Source organism: Amblyomma mixtum, chromosome 2 (assembly GCF_055824585.1).
Source record: "Amblyomma mixtum isolate Tamu chromosome 2, ASM5582458v1, whole genome shotgun sequence".
Lineage (NCBI taxonomy): Eukaryota > Metazoa > Arthropoda > Arachnida > Ixodida > Ixodidae > Amblyomma > Amblyomma mixtum.
Window position 1 is genome coordinate 236,092,981 of NC_143013.1, and position 14,660 is coordinate 236,107,640.

General features: G+C 46.8%; 1 pseudogene; it reads left to right on the forward strand.

Moving 5' to 3' along the window:
• Window positions 1–3,036: 3,036 nt before the first annotated feature.
• On the forward strand, window positions 3,037–3,846 carry LOC149363009 (ubiquitin-conjugating enzyme E2 Z pseudogene; annotated as a pseudogene).
• The last annotated feature ends 10,814 nt before the right edge of the window (window positions 3,847–14,660 follow it).

Consider the following 14,660-nt stretch of genomic DNA (forward strand, 5'->3'; position numbering starts at 1 on the left):
GCTGTAGACTATCAGTGACACGTCCGTGGCTCTGTACGTAGCCGAAATTATCTTTTTGCGTTCGCGTCTGCGTTAACAGCCCATGGCATGACTATTGTGGTTAAAGATTGCATTTGAGCATGCGTGGCCAGGTGTATAAGTAAGCGTTCCCGGGAAGAAATAAACAGTTGTTAGTGCGCTTGTGTGTGCCTCTGGTCTTTCTTCGTGGTTCGTCCTTTGATTGCGTAACCTACACCTTCACAACATCATGTACCAACTAGGCCCAACCCAAGTTTTATTTAATGGAATATTAGCCCCGTTCTCTATTTCAGTCACCGATCTCACAGTATTTGTTTAGCTTATTTCAATTACACATCTGAGTTTCTTTCATTTATTTCCTAATTGCTATTATTATCATTATTATTTTATTGTTCCCCATCATTATTTTCTTGTTTAACATTTTGTGCACCTTTCAGTTGCCGCCTGTGTCCTGGCCAATCCCCCGCAATGGGTACGCGCCATTATCTCGAGGACAACAACAACCACGGAAGTGCAATACCTGGCTCTCTGTGCTGTTCCTCCTTTGACTTACCTGCCTCGCCATGGTTCGGCATGCACGGAATCCCTCCTCATTAATTTGCCTAAAATTTTGGGGGCCTAAACAGAAACTGTGAGAGAGAGAGAGAGAGAGACAGACTTTATTGAATACAGGAAAGGCCTAAACAGTGTACACATTGTGTCATGGGCGGCTCAGAGCTCCGTATTCTGTCTGCGACTCCTCGAGGGACTGTGCCATCAATAAAGGGCACTACATTGCCGTCTGTAAAGGTCACCAATGGCCACCGGGGCACAGCGGCATAGCAGGCAATCATCGCGCAGATGAGGTTGCGCGAACTGCTCACCACGACGACGATTTCGTGTCGATCCCCATTTCGAGATCAGATGCAGCGGACAGGCTTCGCGCACTTGCGCGAGACATCCCGCTTGCCGCGTGGAGTGGCGGCCAATTTACCAATTCAGGTTTAAAATTCTTGGACCCAGATCTGAAGCTCTGGCTTCTATCCGGCATACTATGACGTGAAGAAACTTTGCTGTGTCGCCTATGGCTTGGTGTAGCTCTCTCCAACCATTACCCTTTCCTAATCGGTATGGCTGATAGCACTGCATGTGCCATCTGCGGGTATGACCAGACTATATTATCCCACATTCTTTGTGACTGCCCTGCCTACAGCGCCGAAAGGCAGTCTCTCAGCCGTGCGCTCTAGCGTCTAAATCCATGTTCACTAACGGAAATTAAGATTCTCGGCCACTGGTCGTGGTGATCGTCGGCGGTGAAGGCCTCAAAGGCACTGCTGTGACTTTAACGAACGCTGACTTCTCTTAGTGACTTCAGATTTATGCTTCTCTCCTTTCTCTTGCATTTTTTTATCCCCTCAACCCCATCACCCCGTGTAGAGTAGCAAACCAATTATCCTTACAGTTAACCTCCCTGCCTCTCCTCTTCTTCTTCCTCCTCCTCCTCGTCGAGGGACTGATCCTTCGATGTGGCGGTCCCCATCTAGCTGAAGAACCGGAAGGAGATGTGCCGCGCCGCTGCTCAACACAACGCAGTTTCAGCAGCCGTGAAGACTGGCGCGCGTCTGTTCCGACATGCGCTCGATACAGTCATTGTTTCCGGCTGCATGCGGAGCTGTTTATGAAGGAAGAATTCAGGAGGTATTAGCACGTGACAGGTGTAAAGCTAAGTAATAAAAAAATAAAATGTACAACGTTGGCCTCCATGTGGGAGCTGGCGGCTCATTTTATTCGCCAAGGCCACGTTTCAATCATACCGGGGGGGGGCAACCATGGTGTGCCGGGACGCATGAGGAAAAGGCGAAACCGAATACCTTAAGTAAAGCTTGTCTTGCGGTGCCGGCTGCGTGACGTAATGCGCTTTGCTAAGTTTTGTTTTTCGCGTACGTGGATACACTGCTGGTAATCGTTTACATGCACATGTTCTGGAGCAATCGCTCATGGAATAAAACCAACTTGGACGCCGGCGCAGTAAAGGAGCACCTGCACACAGAAGCAGCAACCAAAAATTCGGGCTCTTCAGTAATGAGCAAAAATTAATATTCAAATATACTTGAAAAAATTTTAAATACTATATCACAACAGCAACTTTTCTCTCAAGTTCATGTGATTTTGGTCTGATGAAGAATTGTAGGCAATACTACCATTTTTCACACCACCGGTTGAATTTTGTGTGACTGTAGCACAAGACTGTTTTCACCATAGTCGCATCTGTTGCTTCTGCCAGTCATTTAGCGTTTGGAATACGTCAAGGAATCGAGGTTCTTATGTCGACCCAGGTGTCCATCATGACCGCGACAACCGCTGCGCTGTTCCCGTGGTGTGCTCCTTGCTGTTAGTTGCTTCTCTAAGGGGACCTCCAAAACGTAACTCCGAGTAGAGTTAGGTATGGGCTGGTGCTTTGAAGACCGAAGGGATACGGAGCCAGAAAGTGCACACGCCTGTCGACAGGATCCAATTTGCCAGCTGTTAGTGTCACGTCCTCACAGACGGATACTAAAAGAAAGAGTTGCGAAAGAAAAGACTGCATGTAAAAACTCCCGTCGCAGCCATCGCGTCCGCCGAAGTGATAACGTCTGCTGCTTCAACAACAGATACCCCAATCCCCTCCCTTCGCTAGGTATATGGTGCGTTTTTCCGAAACACCGAGCTAGATGCTTTCCAGGTGGGAGGTGTTTCAAAGCTTGTCTTGTGACATAAAAAGCCATAGGCGAGGGTTAGGATCGTCACCCTTCAAGGAGCCCAACAAAGTCTTAAATTTAAACAGCAGACCCCCGAATTACATTCGCTATTTTTTGTTGTTAGCATCCGCAGACTCGCAAGTTCGCCTCTTCGTCGCGGGCACTAGAAGCGAGAAAGAAGAAGCACACGCAGCGCTTGGAGACAACGAAGAGGGCCACAGTAACAACGCAGTGGCTGTGTCTGGGTGGCCGGTCAAGCGCTTTCAAAATTTATCCCGCCTCTCATCCGGAAACCCACACGATGCTGCCGTCAATCTTCCAACCCAAGCCCCAGACCTTCTGGGACCCTCTGAAGTACCAGCATGAGCACTCGTCGCCTCAGTGCCTGTTCCGTGTAAAGAGGGACATCGAGAACTTCTGCGCCAAGCCTCCTCCGGGTCTGTTCATCGCGCCCGATGAAGACGACGCCACCAAGGTGCACGCCCTCATTGTGGGTCCCGCTGGCACACCGTACGAAGGGGGGTTCTTCCACTTCCTGATCAAGTACCCGTCCGACTACCCTCTGAGCCCACCGCGCGTCCGAATCATGACCACAGACTCTGGCCGTGTGGGCTTCAACCCGAACCTCTACGCTTGCGGTAAGGTTTGCCTCAGCATACTCGGGACAAGGCCCGGACCACCTCTGAGCCCGTCTCGAGGAATTGAAGGCGTGCTTTCCTCAATCCGGTCGCTGCTGTGCGAGAACCCTTACCATAACGAGCCCCTTTTTGTCGCGGGAGAGAGGAAGCCGGGTGACGCCAGGCGGTACAACGATTTCGTACAGCACGAGACCATCAGGGTGGCAGTGTGCGGAATGGTGGAAGCCGCTCTCCAGGAGAGTCCCCAGTTCCCAGAGGCGTTCAGGGAGCTGATTCTCAAGACTTTCTCCGAGTCATACGACACGTATGAAGACATTGCCAAGAAAAATCTTCACCTAACTGGCAGAGCGATGTTGGACCTCGTTGTTGAAAAGGGCAGGTTCCAGTACCAGACGCTGCTCAGAGACTTGAAGCAACTGAACGAGAAAGTGAAGAACAAACTGGAAAGTAGTTCTGGCCAAGAATCTCTTTGAAGGCCTCGTGATATCGGCTCGGTACCACAAGTGGACCTGAAAAATTCTTAAAACTCATTGCTCCTGGAATATACACTTCAGAAGCAATAAACACAAATTCCTGTCTTCCTTATTTTTAGTAACTCTTAGTCCCTTTCGTTTTCAATTTATTGCGTGCACTTTCGGAGCTGGGTAATCGTGTCAAATCTGTGATGTTCACACTGAATTATTGAGCGAGGCACTTAAGTCTGAGTTTAACTTCGCACTTTGGCGAGAAAATGTTATTTGATTTCAAATTCTCAGCCTCCATATGAGAAAACCTTTGTGTGTTTTGTCTTCCAGGCTAATAAAGAAACCGCCGTGCAATGACAACATACCATAGTTCAAATGTTTTGCCTCAAGGCTTTACAGTTCCAATCTTTGCACATTTAAACGATATCTTTGGTCCAAATGAAACGTTTCTTTTATATCCACCCTGATCAAGAAGTGCCTTCAACTCGGACTCGCATGCACCCAGAATCCTCTAGGCTTATGTGAAATCAATTCTGAAATAGTTTACGCAGGCTCAGTTGCTTATACGAATAATCCACGCAGTCTCAGACGTATGAAAAAGTACCGCCAAAGAACGTACTCTTGAAGACCTACTTGGGTTCGAATTGACTCGAACGGGTACATTAGACACTATGTTTGCCCGATCCTACTGGTGAGCGCTGGGAAGGTGTTGCGACAGGGGTCACACGCTTTGAACGTTGCTTCGAATATGCCATGCTTTTGAGTAGGATATCATTCTTTCAAGGTCATTCATTCCAGCACCTCATAGCGGCTAATTTCCAACAGAGATGCAAGCCCCTCAACGCAGACTGATTTCTAATACACTGACTTTATATGAGCTTATCTAGAGCTTTTTCGGAACCCAACTGCAAACGCCTTGTGACCTGCTTTACCACCGCGTGCGAGCTTACATGCACCGAAATATTCGCGAGTAAACTCAGCTTCGGCGAGCGCTTGGAATTCTCTCTACATTGAGCAAGGTGGCATGCTTTTAAAGGTCCACGCGTAGGTGGCCGCATGAGAATGTATTGCTGATCCTGTTTGTGGCGAAATTTGCGCCGTTTTGTGGAAAATGATCACGTTTTCGACGGTGACCATTTAATTCTAGTATGCCTTACAGTAGCCGTTGGCACTCAGGCCGAAGCTGAGGATTTTTTGGCGCGTAATATGCGAATACAGTGCGAAAGAGCACTGTATTGCTCATTAACTTTTTCACACACTTTACAGTAAAGGAAATGAGGTGCTCCTGTCCTGCAGGTATCTCCCAGGGATGAATGGAGAGCAGCGCCGTGTTCACTCATTACTGCATGAAACGACCTCCGGGATTTTCTAATCAACGAAAGTGGGATCAAAGGCACCGCGCCAGCCGGTGCCGACGACCGGCGGTGTAGGCAGTGCTTTCCTGTGTGCCGCGTTTGGAGCCGTTAGCATTTTGGTAGCAACCAGTGGTAGAATAAGTTTGAGAGTCCAGTGCTTTTTAGTTCACAGCAGAGAATATGAAGCTCTGTTTGCAGAAAAGGGGCTGCAAAATAAGTCAAGATGTGATTGTGTGCATCCTGCTCGCACTAAAACAAAAATGTTTTCGACGACATTCTGCCTCGTGCATGGCTAGAGCGTTTTAATGCCAAGTCTATTTTTGCCAACGTAGTCCGAAAAAATTTTTGATTGGCCGATCATGTTGTCCCGTCTATTTGTGGTGTTAGTTTGCGCATGTAAACACCGAAGAGGTAACCCTTCAAAACGAATGCTCAGAAAGCGGCGGGGACAGAAGGCATCCAGTCTCTATCGTGTACGTGGACCCCTAACGTGACAACTTGAGCATTATAGGTAATACAAGTCAAACGTCCGTGCGCTGCCTAGCCCCTTTTTCTTGAGTGTGCTCATCACTGCTATCGGACACGTTCCGGCGTGAGGCCATCACGCTGTCTCACTCCCTCAGGCATTCTCAATAAAGCCCGCCAGTAAACAGGGTTCCTTCATGCGCGACTACGCTTCCTCTGGCCCTTCTTTACATTGCCATGACAAATGTTGAAACACATGCCGATCGTCTTCACCGTGTGTTGTTCTGAACAGATTTCTTAAATGCCGCAAATTTTTTTAAGACATTAAATAGATGCGCCGTCGCAGATTTCACTTGCCAATACCTAGGAGCAGATATTTGGTTTTTGTGCACTTTAATTTTTAATTTCCATGAAGGTAGAAAGGTTAGACACCTTCAACCTTCGCAGAGGCTCTCTTTACTCATAATTTTATTTTTATGTAATTTCTGCGAACCATGGCTCTTTTTAATTTCAAGCTAATAATTTTTGATTTTCTGGTGTGCTTTTCCAACGATTCAGCTGAAAAGGTCTGCCATCCTTGCCCACCTAATTTGCTGGAGCTGCCTAGGTACCAAGCAAAAGAGCGCATGCAGAATGCTGACGTGTCTGCCCCTAGAAGACTTGAATCGGAGAGTTAAATGCCTCAGATAAGTTGCGCAGTATTTTAACGTCATAGCGCTGATGTTCACCTTGTGCTGAAAATCCGGCGTGAGCGTTAAGAACGAAAAATAGGCGACGTCTTGCCAATTGCCAATTGCCATGCGACGTCTTGCCACAATCCCCCTACCGTGGCAAGTAGGAATCTGCGATCCGGACTGCGAGCAAACTTGCTCACCATGGAACTGCTAAGGTAAAGTAATGACTTGTCGCGAGAGCTTTCTTGGGAGAGCAACCTTGGTCTCGCAAGCTACATCGGTGGCTGTGTTTGAAACATACACCTGCCGGGGCAGAGGCGCTTCGTTTAACTGCTGTGCCACGGCACCAGGAATGATGTGAAGACTCCCAGAGACCTATGAACGTAGATTAGAGAATGACCAATTATGGATACATGAGTATGTAGAGCCGAGGCAAAGGCAGAGGACACCATGCCGCTCAATGGAGCCATTAATTTTATCGCATCATATATTAAGGCAGAGCTTAAGGGTCTCCTCCAGTTTTTTATTAACGTACCCAGAGCTGTTAGCAAAGTTTTCACCTAAGAGTACTTACTGCTTAGTATACCCAATACGATATTAAATGCGCTAGTAGAGAGACTCGAATTTATTCGTGATGATAGCAAAGAAAAGAAAAGCTTGAAGGGACGCTTCAGCTATGCCTTAAATAAGAAAACAGCGGGAAGACGACGGATGTAGAGCGAAGGGACGCCACACCACAGACAGCGCAGACACTATACGTCCGTTATTTTTTGCGCTGTTTTTTCCTAATATGCTGCACTAACTAGCTCAAACGTTATTCTTACTGCCTTAAGGATATGACGAGATAGCATTGATGGGTTAATGCCAATATATGCGGAATTGGTCAATCTCTGGTTTATATTCATAATTCGCTGACAGTTTTCGTACCACTCCTGGGGCGCTGGTGCAGCAGTTAAGCTATGCGCCACTTCCCCGGAAGGTGGCTGTTTCAAACACAGCCACTGGTGGGGCTTGTGAGACCCAGGTACCTCTTCCCCAGCAACATCTAGAGATGAATCATTAATTTCAGAGACGATCGACTGCCACGCTGGGCAGTTCTCTCACAGTCCGGTGTGCAGGTTGTAATGACGTCACCAGGTCACTGGAGCGCCACCTGCTTTTTGGCTGAAAATGCCGACACCAACGACGACGACGGATTTTCTGCAAAACGGTAGTCTTCATGATATCGCGTTAACCTCCGGTGTTCTTCTCCCGTGTGCTTTTCTTTTGTCTTTACTATGTACAGGTGAATACGAACCTTTACCTCCCGATTCTTGGCCGATCCCCCAGTGTGGGTATGTGCCATTTTGTCAAAGGCTACAACAACAACAACAACGTCGCGTTAACACCGAACATCAGGTACAGGGGGCAATCGCAGGATTGAGCTTGAGTCGGCACATTGGTAGATGCGTCTATAGTTTCATTAACACCGTGAAAAAAAGGTAATACAAGGACAACAAACCAATGTGCTCGCTATCCAGTGAGCGCTTATTGCACTCATAAAACGATTGCACATTGGACACAGAAAACAGCTTTAGGAAGGCATGGAGGAGGAGGAGGAGGGAAAGTAAGAAGGTTAACCGAAAAAAATGGATGGCGTGGAATTATTTGAAATATCTGCTGTGCAAAAAGATGCCCCATGTATTCGTGCTCTGTGAAACAGAAAAAAAAACGATGCTTGTGTTCGCTTTCTTGTGCAGCTGGTGTACTCCTTCTTTTATAACACCACTTGACACCTGTTTCAAGCGTCAGTGCATGCAGTGCAGCTGGAAACCACTCTTAAATTATTGCCTGGCATAAAGGAAAACACCGTGGATTTGAGTTCTAAGGTACGCTAACCAAGGATAGTGGACCACACTGCTGGCTGCGTATCAAAGCTGATGGCATCCTGTGGGCAGGTATAGTTGCCTGCTGTTGACCGACCTCCGCGAAGCACCTGACCAGTGGCCGCATATCGCAGTCAATGCCAGCCAATTGTGAGGCCCGGTCGCTTATTTCCATAGATGCTTGAAAGCCGCGGGTATATCTGAGTCACCAATGACAGAGGACCAGACGGGCGCGAAACGGCAGTTTTGAAATGGACAGCGTATGCATTACTACCCCAGGATTCTTCTTCGCATCAGAGTGACAAACGTTACCCAAAATAACGCCTGCCAGCTGCCAGGCTATTGTGCGTTTAATATGGTCACCGGGAAGTTGTCCTATTGTTTGCACAAAGCAAGCAAATAGACGCTGGACATTAAAGAGCTGCAGTTGAGATATGGCAGTCTGCGCAAAAACATAATTTCAATATATGAGAAAAATGGTTGGTTGGTTTATGGTGTTTAACCTCCCAAAGCGACTCTGGCTATGAGAGACGCGTAAGAAAAATGAAGACATGAATTGATAAACAGTTTTCTAGCAGAAATTCATTTTTCATAATGTACACGAAAATAATGAGCAAAGGAAAAATAGCAGGCCATGTACCTGTAGCCCGAAAATACGAGCGATAATAGTAATCAACTTTTTGTGCAAAAAATTATCCGAAAAAACCTAAATTATTGAATTGCTAATCGAACAACCCGATTTTCACTCAGATTTCAGCTGGAAAAATGTTGCCGAAGTTCCAGGAAGTACCGAGAAACTAAAAATCGAAAATGAAGGGGCCTACATAAAAAAACCTGTGGTGAGCGCGAGGCCAGAGAGGCAATTTGTGGACGATGATGTTTTCAAAGTTTAATTCATAAGTTGGCAAGAAAAGAATGAACCCATTTACATTCTGTACGAATAGACTAGTTGTTCCCCTCTTTAACGTCGTTATGGGGAGCTCTGCAACCCCGTCGTCCTGTGTCGTGACCAGTCCCACGTTCATCTTCTTTCTGAAGATTAGACGCCTCGTCGCTGGGTGCTAGGAATGCGGAGTGGGGAGGCGCTCGTGGGTTCCGGTGTGGGGTGCGGCTCAACTCTCGCCATGGAGAAAGAGAGTTTTTCTTCTCTTTGCAAAAGCACTTCAATCAGAGCAAACGATGCATGCGTTCATAATGCGCTAATGAGAAATACGAACGGCAACAAGGAGCTCCGCAAGACTGACCGATTACCCTTCGCGAACACTAAAAAGCCCTTTCAGCGTAAAGAAGTGACTTGTTACTGAGAAAATCACATATTAAATCAACATAAACGCTAACAGTGTTGAGTCTTTTTGATGCTTCTTCCTCCGCGCTCCTCCGCCGAACAAAAGGTAACGAAAGAAGATGAAACACGTTTTCCGACCCTTGGTTGCAATATTCACCAACAGATGACGCTACAATGCTGCTTGACATAAAAGCCCTCAGCGCCCGTCCTGTCCGTGTTTCTGTGTGGTTTGTGTAAAATTTAGCGCTGTTTTTACTTTCCTGAACACAATGTCACACCAACTAGCCCAGCAAAAGCTACTGTTAAATGAACCCTCTAAAGAAAGTAGCACTAACTACTTCCCTCCTCCTCTGTTCCACTCTACTGCTCGGCGCGACCTCGACGGGGGCGCAGTCTACGCCGTAGCTATGCCGTAGCCGTTCATGCCGTAGCAAACGACGGCTGACGCGCTAACGGAAGAAATCCGCCGAAAACTTCGTTCGAGCCCTGCTGCTCAGCAGTTTTCGAGACGCGATTAGCTTTGTCAGTTAGTTACTGGCTTTATTAACTCCGTGTTGTAATTACAAAAAAAAATTTGCATTATTTAAGGCGCGAAGCGTTCGCACGTTGAGATTACGTGTTTCTTAATCCCGATGCATGCAGTCGGTGTGCTCAAACATGCGCGTAATGTAGCAAAATTACCAGTTTCAAGTTCTGAGTGCGTCAGAGTAGAGTATGTCACGTGGTTTCTAGGCTCATTCACGTATCTGTTATAGAAGCAGAAGTCTTGGTCAACCGGCGCGTGAAAGGTTCCAACTATCTTGGGTAAGCAGTGCATTGTAGCTGGGTCTCCACTGCTCGGCGGCTTTTACAGATGTGTGCTGCCGGTGCTCGGATTCTGGCAGCCATGAACAAATTTCTGGCACGTAGGCGGCATTGATATCGGGAACAATGTACCGATAGTTATCGCAGCAGTTGAAAATGTTTGTTATTTTTTACAGTGCAAGAGATTGGAATTTTATAGCAAGAACGAACCTAAAGACAAAATTGTACAGAGGTTCTGAAAAAAACTATCCCCCCATTAACACCAGTAACGCTTTTGCTGAAGGACTAATTTTATATCTGTATACTGCGTGCATCAGCACTCTATAGGGCTATAAGTTTTTAGAGGGATGCAATGTCTCTAACTAGAACATTATTTTCGAACCCTTGCAGACAGAGAATTGTTTTAATGAAAGGAATAATCACGCGCTCAGTATTTATTCGGATTAACTGCCATGATGCCAGGAAGTGCAGTGTGTGTTTGAAGCAGTGCCATCTGAAACGTACCATAGTCACCACGCTTAACACGAACGCTCGAGCACGTGTCTTTCTCTGACACTAGCGCCGCTGGGCGTCGTCCACTGCGTCTGAGACACTATTAGGGTGGAAGCAGGGCACGAGCTGTCCCCAACCGCCGCAAACACACCGTGCATTAGGAAGTCTGTAGTGCTAGGAAACACGGCCAACACGAAGGAGACACCACATGCGCTAATTTTCAAGTGAATGTTCATTCAATTCATGTACATCTTTTTTATACAACGTGCATGCATCAGAAGATAACCCGCAAGGCTATCACACTGCAGTTGACTGGCGCCAGGCATTCACTATTCTTCACATCATCGAGAAAAATGAACTCTTTCTTTGATAGAAATACAGAAGGCATGCTCACACATTTACTTTCTAGTCCTTTTACATTTCTTGCCTTCACGATCTCTGTTGTAAGCTGTTTGCTGTTTCTGTTAATGACATGCATTAAAGTCTGCAGTGCACACACCCGGTTCGCACTCTACACAATGTTTAGACAGATTACCTTCAGGCTTTTGTAGGTTTCTGTTGGGTTCACGTAGCCCGTCATTGAGACATCTTTCGGTCTCAGCTACATAAACTTTACCACATGAGAGTGGCAGAGAGTAAACAACCTATTCTGAGCACTCAACAAATTTCTTCGTGTGCTCCTTTGTGCAGGTTTGCTTCTTTACAGGGAAAGGATTCGCCATTTACGTAGTTTGGCAAGCTTATTAGGGTCTCGAACACCTGCTAGGTGACCTATTTTCTTTAAATTATGCGATATCCTGCGCATGTACGGTACCACTGCTACTTTCTTACATTTTTCTGGGTCGCCTTGTTCTGAATTATCCCTTTGGCTACCGACATCAATACATTCTGGGGATAATCCGCTTCTTGTAGCCGTTTTTCTTGATTCTGGAGACTAGATTCCATCAGGTGCACACAGGACTTCTCCAGCGCCTTTTTTGACAAAGGTGGTGAAAATACCTCTCTTTATAAACTTCGAGTGTGCTGAATGGTATGAAAGCAGGGATTTGTTAGTACGAGGAGCATGGCTTCAGCACGTGTGGTCCTGTTCACAGACTAACTGAAGATCAAAGAAACAAATTTTCTAGTTTATGTGTTCCAGGTCTTCCAAGGCACAATCTATAACAAGAACTATAACAAAAGCATCAACATATCTGAATACTTTTTCTACTCTGAAATTAAATGTGCGATCATTCGAGATTCTGTTAACATTTGCCAAGTACAAGCTGCTTGACACTGGCGCAGGACGAAATCCTATGCAAATCCCCTTTTTCTGCAGGTACCGTTTGCCTTCCCAGCTAATAAACGTGGACTAGAGGTAGAAAGATACCAGCTCTAAAAAATCCTGCACAGACACTTCTGCGGTGTTTTGAAAATCTACTACTGCTATGTCGTCCATGCCATCTTCGGTGCACTAAAGCAAATCAGCGGGGGGGGGTAATGGATAGTAGAGGTCTTTAATGTTAATCGAGAAGGCCTGAAGGCATTTGTCGGGTTGTGTCTTTAGGAAGGCCGCTACTTCGCACGAGTTCTTTATAAGGTACGGATCCTTAATAGTCAGTAGGTTTAGTTTGTCCAGGAGAAACAAGGCGATTGAGTTCAGCCAATTGTCTTTTTCTGCAGTCATTACTTTTAATAGGACGTCCGGGTTGTGCGTTTTCGCATTGAATAAATCCTCAAGATGGTTTCGCTCCCTTTTTTCAGTAGCTTTCTCCACCCCATCTAGATTGAACCTCGTGCATAAATTTTTTGCTCCCGTCCAGAGAAGGATTGGTTAGCGCAACATTTGATAAGCGTGGAAATAGCTGCGCTTGCTTTGTCATTGAACTGGACTTTGAAATAACGACAAAACCACCTTCCTCGTGGCAGAAGAGAAATGGAAAGTTCTACTAAGTAAATGGCAATCTTTCCCATAAAAATCTTCGACTGGGCCTGCTTTCATAGGTGCAGGACGTCCACACCCTCAGCTATGGTCCGCTTTACCTGATCTTCTTCAGCCAGCCGGGATACCTGCCGAACGCAGGTTAACCACTCCTGGGGTGATTTCTTTATCTCCACGGCTAACTTCGGTGTGAGCGATAGAACTTTCCGCACTTCGTTGGGCAAAATAGCTTGATCGGGAGCGTGCAGAGGTCCTTTCTGTGCTGGAGGTCTGGCAGGTTGACGCGAGCGCAACTAGGACAAGATTTTGTCCAAGTATGTCTCTTAATATTTCAAAGACCTCACTGATTTCTTTTCACCGTCGCCCCAACTTCATCGCGCCAGTGTACACTATTAATCACTGCCCAATTTCTTCGGTCAATCATTACAAATACTTAGGCGTCCATATCTCTCGTGATCTAACTTCGACTCTCCATGTCAACATAACTAACTCCGCAAACAGTGTCTTTGGGCATCTTCGGCGCAACCTTGCTCTAGCACCAAGTTCTCTCAAATCGCTCGCTTACAAGACTTTCGGCAGACCTAAACTTGAATATACTAATTCAGTCTGGGATCCCCATCAGACTAACCTAATTAATACCATTGAGTCAGTTCAGAATCATGCCGCGAGGTTCACCTCATCTGACTACTCCTATCCTACCAGCATCTCAGGTCTGAAATCACGATTGGAATTGCCTACGCTAGTCACCCGTCGGAACGCAGCACGTCTCTGCTTACTTCACAAGTTCTTCCACAACTTTCCCGAGGCCAACCGATTAATTCCACGCGTGCATCGCATTTCCCGACATAACCACCCGAACGCTATTTACCCTGAGCGTGCACATACCACCACATTCCAGCAATCATTTTTCTTAAAAACCGCCCGTGACTGGAATGACCTCTCTGCTGAAGTGGCCACCATCATGAATCATCGACTCTTCAAGACCACTATCGAGGAAGCGTACTCATCAACGTAATTCTTTGTCCATTTTCTTTTAATGTATAATATTTTTTTTGCCGTGTTGTCCCCACCCCTCATGTAATGTCCTGAAAGGGACCTTTGAGGAATAATAAATAAATAAATAAGACACTGAATTAAATTTTCATGTTCCGTCTTTATTGCAATGATTGCGAAGTCGTTAGGGCTTATTTTCTGCAGTGTTTTTCTTTTGTTCCATTAATTATTTTTACTGCTATTGGCTCTGTTAAGACCGGAGAACACGGGCCTGGGAGGAATTACTACCAGATGTTAGTCACCGCGAAGCAAAGATGCGGGGACGGCGGCAGCAGTGGCGGAAGCAGCGGCGACGGCGAGCCGTCAAGTGGCCGAGTCTGCCCTCGGGTCGCCGAACAGAGTGGTGCGGCGAAAGGTCAAGCTGTTGCTGCCAGTTGAAACACGGCTGTGTCCTCGACAGTTTCGGACATCCGGCGGGGGAGTACGAGCACGTTCATTCACCTGCTGGGAGACCGCGGGAAGTTCCTTTCCCATGGAGCCAACGAACAGGAGACTTACCGCAATGGTCAAAGTGACACATCAGTGTTTTTATGACTCTGTCTCTACCCCTTCCCATCAACCGAGCGGCGAGAGAGTGAGGGCCCAGCACCGCCCCCTGACGGGGGTGGTACCACCAGCGACGACAACTGCCCAACTGACTGGACATCGTTCTTCGAACTTTGACTCGGGAATACGAAGCCTATTTAACAGGGTGTTGTTTTGTGACCACAGCACTCCCATCTCGACTGTAAATATGCAAAATAAACCTTCTGTACAGTTTCCTCCATAACGAAACTGGACACCGTCCTTCGAAGCCAGGACCTGCGGGGCTGAACGAGTCAGCCAACACCAGGGCCCCTCCGTCCTCGACAGCCCCCAAGCCTAGCGATCCATCCTATAGGGGTCCCAGTGCGCGACTGTTTTATACTA